Source organism: Periplaneta americana, chromosome 8 (assembly GCF_040183065.1).
Source record: "Periplaneta americana isolate PAMFEO1 chromosome 8, P.americana_PAMFEO1_priV1, whole genome shotgun sequence".
NCBI classification, from domain to species: domain Eukaryota; kingdom Metazoa; phylum Arthropoda; class Insecta; order Blattodea; family Blattidae; genus Periplaneta; species Periplaneta americana.
The window spans coordinates 86765923-86774561 of NC_091124.1; the positions used below are offsets into that span (position 1 = coordinate 86765923).

General features: G+C 38.1%; 1 protein-coding gene across 4 annotated transcripts in view; it reads right to left on the reverse strand.

Annotated features, from left to right (window-relative positions):
• LOC138704857 (alkaline phosphatase-like) overlaps positions 1-8639 on the reverse strand; it is a 670581-nt gene that overhangs the window by 267710 nt on the left and 394232 nt on the right. The window lies entirely within an intron of this gene.

An 8639-nucleotide genomic window follows, 5' to 3' on the forward strand; every position in this document is an offset into this window, starting at 1 on the left:
TAACATGCTTCCCCTCTCATGCCTTTAATTTGGACACGTATGTCTGTAATATATGCATACAGTTGCTTTGTTACTTGCTATATTTGTGTTCTGTGTTTAATTGTGAATTGTAAAGTGTTGTAATGCCTTCGATTAAATGTTTGAGACGAGATCTTGTGGCACAGTGGACAAACTTTGCATAATTACCTACCACAATAACTCTGGGTCCACCACTCATTAATTGCTTCGGAATGGTTGAAGACGTTAAAAAGTCTTTAAGATCTGCCTGTGAGGTGTGGTAATGTCAACTAAAGACAAACAGAACAAAGTCATTACTAGAAATTCCGGTTATGAAATTGTGTTCAGTAAAAAAAAATAATAACAGTTTGTAGTGAAAATGTTGAAGATAGAATTTGATAAAACCTTGTCTCAAATTTCATAATTAAAATTTGTATCTGTCACTTCTTGTGACCTATGAAGGTCATTTTATAACTACGAAAACGTTTCGATAAATAAACACATGAACTTGACTGCTGAAAATTTAGGAAGACTGTTAATAGTACATTGTGCCATTCGAAAATGAAATGTAAGTTTCAATTTTAATAGTGCATGTTTTTATGTTTTTTTCACTTCATTATGCATATTTGTTAATATTATAGTGCAAGAATGCATGCATATTTTAAGTTTTGATAGTGCACGAAAATTCTGTAAAATAGGTGAACATTACTCTGGTTGGATGGCTGGTTATGCAATTTTTTATACTAAACTGATTATATTGAATAATTTCGAGGGAAAAATTGTTCCGGAGCCGGGTATCGAACCCGGGACCTTTGGTTTAACGTACCAACGCTCTACCACTGAGCTACTCGGGAACTCTAACCGACACCGATTCAATTTTTTCCTCTATATCCACAGACCTCAAAGTGGGCTGACAACCGTCAAGCAACCAACTTTCGAGTGCACACTAACTCCGTGTGACTTAAATTGTGGTTTTCTGTTAACGAACAGTGACGTGTATTATGCAAATCAAGATTTCAGGTATAACTCCCTGTAAAGTTGATTTGAATAATTTCGAGGGAAAAATTGTTCCGGAGCCGGGTATCGAACCCGGGACCTTTGGTTTAACGTACCAACGCTCTACCACTGAGCTACTCGGGAACTCTAACCGACACCGATCCAATTTTTCCCTCTATATCCACAGACCTCAAAGTGGGCTGACAACCGTCAAGCAACCAACTTTCGAGTGCACACTAACTCCGTGTGACTTAAATTGTGGTTTTCTGTTAACGAACAGTGACGTGTATTATGCAAATCAAGATTTCAGGTATAACTCCCTGTAAAGTTGATTTGAATAATTTCGAGGGAAAAATTGTTCCGGAGCCGGGTATCGAACCCGGGACCTTTGGTTTAACGTACCAACGCTCTACCACTGAGCTACTCGGGAACTCTAACCGACACCGATCCAATTTTTCCCTCTATATCCACAGACCTCAAAGTGGGCTGACAACCGTCAAGCAACCAACTTTCGAGTGCACACTAACTCCGTGTGACTTAAATTGTGGTTTTCTGTTAACGAACAGTGACGTGTATTATGCAAATCAAGATTTCAGGTATAACTCCCTGTAAAGTTGATTTGAATAATTTCGAGGGAAAAATTGTTCCGTTGGTACGTTAAACCAAAGGTCCCGGGTTCGATACCCGGCTCCGGAACAATTTTTCCCTCGAAATTATTCAAATCAACTTTACAGGGAGTTATACCTGAAATCTTGATTTGCATAATACACGTCACTGTTCGTTAACAGAAAACCACAATTTAAGTCACACGGAGTTAGTGTGCACTCGAAAGTTGGTTGCTTGACGGTTGTCAGCCCACTTTGAGGTCTGTGGATATAGAAGGAAAAATTGGATCGGTGTCGGTTAGAGTTCCCGAGTAGCTCAGTGGTAGAGCGTTGGTACGTTAAACCAAAGGTCCCGGCTCCGGAACAATTTTTCCCTCGAAATTATTCAAATCAACTTTACAGGGAGTTATACCTGAAATCTTGATTTGCATAATACACGTCACTGTTCGTTAACAGAAAACCACAATTTAAGTCACACGGAGTTAGTGTGCACTCGAAAGTTGGTTGCTTGACGGTTGTCAGCCCACTTTGAGGTCTGTGGATATAGAGGGAAAAATTGGATCGGTGTCGGTTAGAGTTCCCGAGTAGCTCAGTGGTAGAGCGTTGGTACGTTAAACCAAAGGTCCCGGGTTCGATACCCGGCTCCGGAACAATTTTTCCCTCGAAATTATTCAAATCAACTTTACAGGGAGTTATACCTGAAATCTTGATTTGCCTAATACACGTCACTGTTCGTTAACAGAAAACCACAATTTAAGTCACACGGAGTTAGTGTGCACTCGAAAGTTGGTTGCTTGACGGTTGTCAGCCCACTTTGAGGTCTGTGGATATACTGGGTGTTCAGTTCAAAGTGTGTCATGGCTCGCTGTATGTCGTCATGTGGTTAGTCGATGAGGCTAGAGAATTCAATATTCCTACACTTCCGCAGAGGTGTATTACTTATGTGCCAGAGAAGTTGCCTAGCAAGTACGGCGTTCATTTAGAAGAGTACTTGTCGATACGTACGGTAACGCTGGTAGTGTCAGGAATGTGAACTGTTTCGAAACATGTACTGAGGTGAGTTTTTTCTTACTGTCGGGATATGTGGAGAGGGTTAAAACGATACTTACGTATTTCTTGACATTAACTTGGACGGTCAACATGGACACGGAGCATTTGATTTGTATTGTGGAATGTTGCCGTACGCAACCGATGATAACAAATATCCTGCGTACGACTTGGCCGCGGAAAACACAGTTCGAAAGAGGTTATGGTAGCACACAGACCGTACAGACCGCCATCTGTTGCTACGAAGTTCAAGTTATACCGTAGGTACACGTTCTCAAGTTCAGATTGAACGCCTTGATTAATAGGCAACCTCTCTGACACAAAAGCTAAAACTCGCTTCAAATCGCTGACTCATCAACAATCAAGTCATGACACACTCTGAAATGAACACCCAGTAGAGGGAAAATTTGGATCGGTGTCGGTTAGAGTTTCCGAGTAGCTCAGTGGTAGAGCGTTGGTACGTTAAACCAAAGGTCCCGGGTCGATACCCGGCTCCGGAACAATTTTTCCCTCGAAATTATTCAAATCAACTTTACAGGGAGTTATACCTGAAATCTTGATTTGCATAATACACGTCACTGTTCGTTAACAGAAAACCACAATTTAAGTCACACGGAGTTAGTGTGCACTCGAAAGTTGGTTGCTTGACGGTTGTCAGCCCACTTTGAGGTCTGTGGATATAGAGGGAAAAATTGGATCGGTGTCGGTTAGAGTTCCCGAGTAGCTCAGCGGTAGAGCGTTGGTACGTTAAACCAAAGGTCCCGGGTTCGATACCCGGCTCCGGAACAATTTTTCCCTCGAAATTATTCAAATCAACTTTACAGGGAGTTATACCTGAAATCTTGATTTGCATAAATTGATTATATTATTCACAATATCTACAAGTCAATTGACTCGGGAAGTATACGCATGAAGTAAAACTATGCTTACTCCTAAAAGACTAAACAATTTGAAGTCAATATCACAATATCGAATATTATATAAATAGCGATTGAAGTCTGCTCAGATATCTTCCTTTATTTTTGTGCATAACAATACAATCAATCAACAAACAGCCTTCAACAACAGAATTATCTCCACAAATAAAGCCCCATCATTACAGGACTACCTATGGGTAGTCCTATAAAGTAGTAGTTCTATAAGTTTTTGTTTTGACCCTTTTGACCCCCAAAAGAGTCGCAAAAATATTTCCAAATGCTTCATTTTCTTATCCAACATTTCCGTTACATAGTGATGTAAAAAGAAAGTAACTTCATCTGACCCTTTTCTTCCAACATGTTCTGTATAAGTAAAAAATACAGATTAACCATCAGAGAGCTGATGATTTTTGAAGCTGTAGGAGGACAACTGACGTCTGTAGTAACATCATTAGTACTGATATTAGGCAGACAGAGATTTTTTAGCAGTCCATACATATTGCTTCAACTTCTACTGATTTCCGACTACTGTTTCAAGCAGATCTTTTCCTTGAATAAAAACTGCCAGCTTTAAGTTTGTGTACTTTATTCTCTACACCAAGTTTGTGAATTTTCTGCTTAATTTCTGCATTGACACTATCACATGATGTATCGGATAACTTGACATGCAGAATCTTAATTTCAGCTTGAAACTTATCACATTATGAGCAGGTATCACGAGGATAACCAAATGAAATGTTGAATTTATTGTTATTACAGATAGTTCGGTGTATTTCATCCAAGATGGGAGATTTGGATAATTTTCAGTAGTTTGCAGCCCTTTCGTCCACTACCTTTTGTCCACAACTTGTTTCGTCCATTATTTTTCGTCCACTCACTTTCGTCCACATTATCTTGTCCATAACCGATTGGTCCATACAATTTATGTCCATCCATACATTTTGTCCACACCTTTTATGTCCATAACCTTTCGTCTATCTTAAAATAGATATTTGTCTTTCCCACCTACAATTACAACAGAAGGTTTTGTCATAATATTGTCGTCTGTTTCTTAGATACTTTTCATTTTCCTTTGGATATTAAAAAGTATGACTATACTGTATATATTTTCAATTTTTGATATTAAAATTGTGGCAGAGGTTGTACATAAACGTCGGAGGCAACCGATGTTACATTATAATGGGTACTCAATTGTTAGGGGGACACAGTCGAGTCCGTGCACCGTTAAGTCAGACATATGTCAATAATCATGAACGCGTCAGGGAAATGGTTGCACGGTATGAAGACTACAAGAACGACGGCCGGCTGGAAATATATCTGAGGGGAATTTCATATAGATTAAAAATTAATTAGCCCTGATGTTCTTCAGAAAGAAGAAAATGATGACTAATCATGTTTATAATACAAACAGCATGTACATAGGTTGGATAAAAAGTAATGGCAACACTCCTGTCACGTGATGATGGTGCGTTCGAGAGCTGCCAGCTGTGTGGACATGAACAAGGACTGTTAGATGAGTTAGTGCAACCAGCGGCGACAGTGCTCCATCAATCTACTGCAGTGTGTAGAACGTTCACTTTCATAGGGATAGTGCGAGCGCCCTAAGACCATCCTTACAAAACTAGAGCAACGTTCCTGGATCAAAATTGAAATGACACCAGGTCATAGTGCACAAGAATGTTGTCAGGGCATGCGTGAAGCATGTGGCGATGCAGCGTTGCCATATCGCACAGTTGCACGATGGGTTAAAGCGTTCCGGGAAGGCTTTGTTGTACCGGTACCAAAGGGAAGGTGACGACTTTCTTGGACGAATCGTCGCTATGGACGAAACCTGGACTCGCTCGTATGAACCAAACTTGAAACGCCAATCAAATGAATGGCAGCATCCCGGTTCTCCTCATCCAAAGAAAGTGCGCCCTACACAAAGTGCTGTGAAGGAGATGTTCATTGTGGCGTATGACATTGATGGGGTAATGCTGAACCACGCTGTACCTCCAAGGCAGACGGAAAACGCGGACTACTGGAACATCCACCGTACTCACCCGATATGATCCATGCGATTAAGATCTTTTCACCAAAGTGAAAGAACCACTGCGAGGGACCGGTACAATACCAGATATGAACTTACAGTATCAGTGCTTTAGGGCGGTCAATACGGAACATCAACAAAGATGGACGCGCCGATGGTTTACGACGCCTTCCAAACATTTGGCAAAAGGTAATAAATAAGGGGGGGGCGACTATATAGAAGGTACGTAAATGTTGTACCCCTGTGAATAAAGCCATGTCAGAAATATCGAACTGTTGCCATTACTTTTTATCCAACCCAAGTACATCAACGAGATACATAAATATAAATAAATTACATTTTCACCAAATGAAATATGTTTGTAATCTATTTTTTTGCCATAATGGATGAAATGGTCAGTGGACGAAAACATAATGGACGGAGCATGAAAATGGACTAAATGGTCAGTGGACAAAATTTAATGGACGAGTCAAGAAATGGACAAATTTATCAGTGGCCAAAAAAAAGTGGACGAAACGTAGTAGACCAAAGGTCCTATAACGTTTTCAGTGTACATTTCATATATCCTCTTAACAGACAAGTCATCTGGAAGATAAATCCTAACTGTTTTCTTGCTTTTACTGTAATGACTTGACCGTCCTTTGAAGGAATTAATGTAATCAAATATAGCACTGGATTTCTCATCATTCAGTTTCCATGAATGATTCCCTCAATTTCAAAGATTTTTGTATGGTCAACAACCGCCGTCTTGTAATACCGTGAAGACTTAATAAAAGCTTTTCTGCAAACAGAAATTTCAACTATTTTATCTTCTCTCGTCATCCTTATTCTATAATACAGTAGTTGCAATCACGAAATTGAGCTTCATGTCCTCCTTTCTTGATCTTCTACGCATTACAGGTGTTACTGAGATCAAACCATTTAACCATGTGACTGCTGGTTCCAATCCTCCATCATATTAAACAGCTTTATATTCTCTGATCTTTTCTTTTCTGTGATTTTTTCAAGCCATTTAACAAGTTTACACTGACAGTCTTCACCCAATTCATGAGTTTGCACTCCCATTTTCTTGAGCATAGTGTTCATTCTACGAGTTCTCCTCCTCTTTTTGTTGCTGTTTCATGTAGAAGGCCGTATATCTTCATTCTTTGAAGAATCTGCCATAACTCACTTCTATATAAATAAGCTTCTGTTTCTACAAACCTTGTTTTTAATATTAGCTGAACAGTACAGTTTACCAACTTTTCAATTCAACAACACAAATTTGACTGAGGAGAAATTATTATGGTATATCACTGCCATGCAATAATGATAAAAATTACTCCGCAACAATGAAAAAATAATAGTGTACCACATGTTAAGGCAGCTAAAATACATTGTTGGCAAGAAATTGGAAATTTTCTTTTAACTATAAGAAATAAATTATTCATTTGTAGGACAAATCACATTCTTTCCCTGTTTGCATGGTCATTAGCACGTTTTTTTTTTTGTTGTACATGAAATAAATATCTGCATATTGTAATGGCTGGACTATGCACGATCTTTTTTTGCAATTCTAATTAATTCTAAAGACCCTTTAAAGAGAAAAAGATTTTCCTCTTATTTAAATTCGGGTAAAAATGGACAAAGCCACACAAAGCACATTCTTTCTCTCTGGTCTTCAAATCTAAGAATTATCGTGCTTATAGCCGACCATAATTTAGATGAGATGATTATTATGATGCCAGATTGATATTCTCAAATTAAAACTGGTTGTAACCTTTGACAAATTTTTTATACCTAGTTTTAAAGAGATATTTAGAATTTTAGCTATGATTTCTTTTCCTGACGAAGTTCAAATTAGTACTTCATATATTTTATTTCTATGTTAATTAAAAAGTTTGTTTCAGACGTAAGTGTTAGCATTCATTTTGAAAAATCTCTACTAATGTAGTTTTTGTAACTGCAATATTATTAATTTTTCTTCCCAAAGTTCTTAATCGAAAGCGTTTATAATTTGAATTTTTTTGTAATACAGAGATCTAGAATTTTACAATAAATTTGCTTTTGTATTTTACTTCAAACCTTGTTTCTTTCATATGTTACTTATCTTCTTGTTTCACCTTTAATCTTTTCTATTCCATCTTTCTTCATTTCGCTCTTTCTCTATCGTTCCTTCACTTTTTCTTACTTCTTTTTTCTTAATTATCTTTCTTTATTTTTGTTTATCTCATATGTCACTGACTACCACTGTTTGTCAGATCTCAATAATTATTACCCATTGAAATATGTGTGAATATAATATTCGTGTCATTGTTACAGATACTAATTTCAAACGTTCACTGCTGTTAAAATGCAAACAGATATTATACGGTGGAATTTTTGAGTTGATGTAGAAATGCGTAGCATTTTTTCGCTGTCACAGAAGTTTTTATTTGAGATGAATAGAAGACATTAAATCAATCAGTAATATATTCTCCTAAATTATATATGACTCTCTGCCAATGCTGGGGTAGTTTTTCTATTCCACGTCTGAAGATATCTGCTGGTTTGGAGTTCAAGAATTCGACAAGCCAAGCTTGTAAAGCATCTACGTTACCTTGAAAATTATTGGATAAATAATGTAAATCTGAGAGCGCAAGATCAGAAGATTATGGGGGATGTGGAATCGCCTCCCAACCAAACTTCTGGACAACTGCTTTCGTAATGTTAGCGGATTGCGGGCGTTCATTATCATGTTGCAGAAGCACTTGATGCATTCTTAGCGGTTGTTTTTCTTGAATTGCGGCCACAGGCCGTTCGAGTTGTTGGCAGTAAATGTAAGCAGGTACGGTTATATTCTTGGGAAGCAATTCGTAGTACACGACGCATAACATCATCTTATTTGGCTGGACCCTAACTTTTATGCGGGATGTTGTATGTTGAAATGACAGAACTATTTTCTTGCAGTGCTTTCTCCGATGACATTCTCCCCATACTCGACACAAATGTTTCGAGCCGCTTCTGCTACCTTTACTCCTCTATTAAATTCAAAAAGAAAAACATGTCGGAAGTATTTGTCTTTTTCCA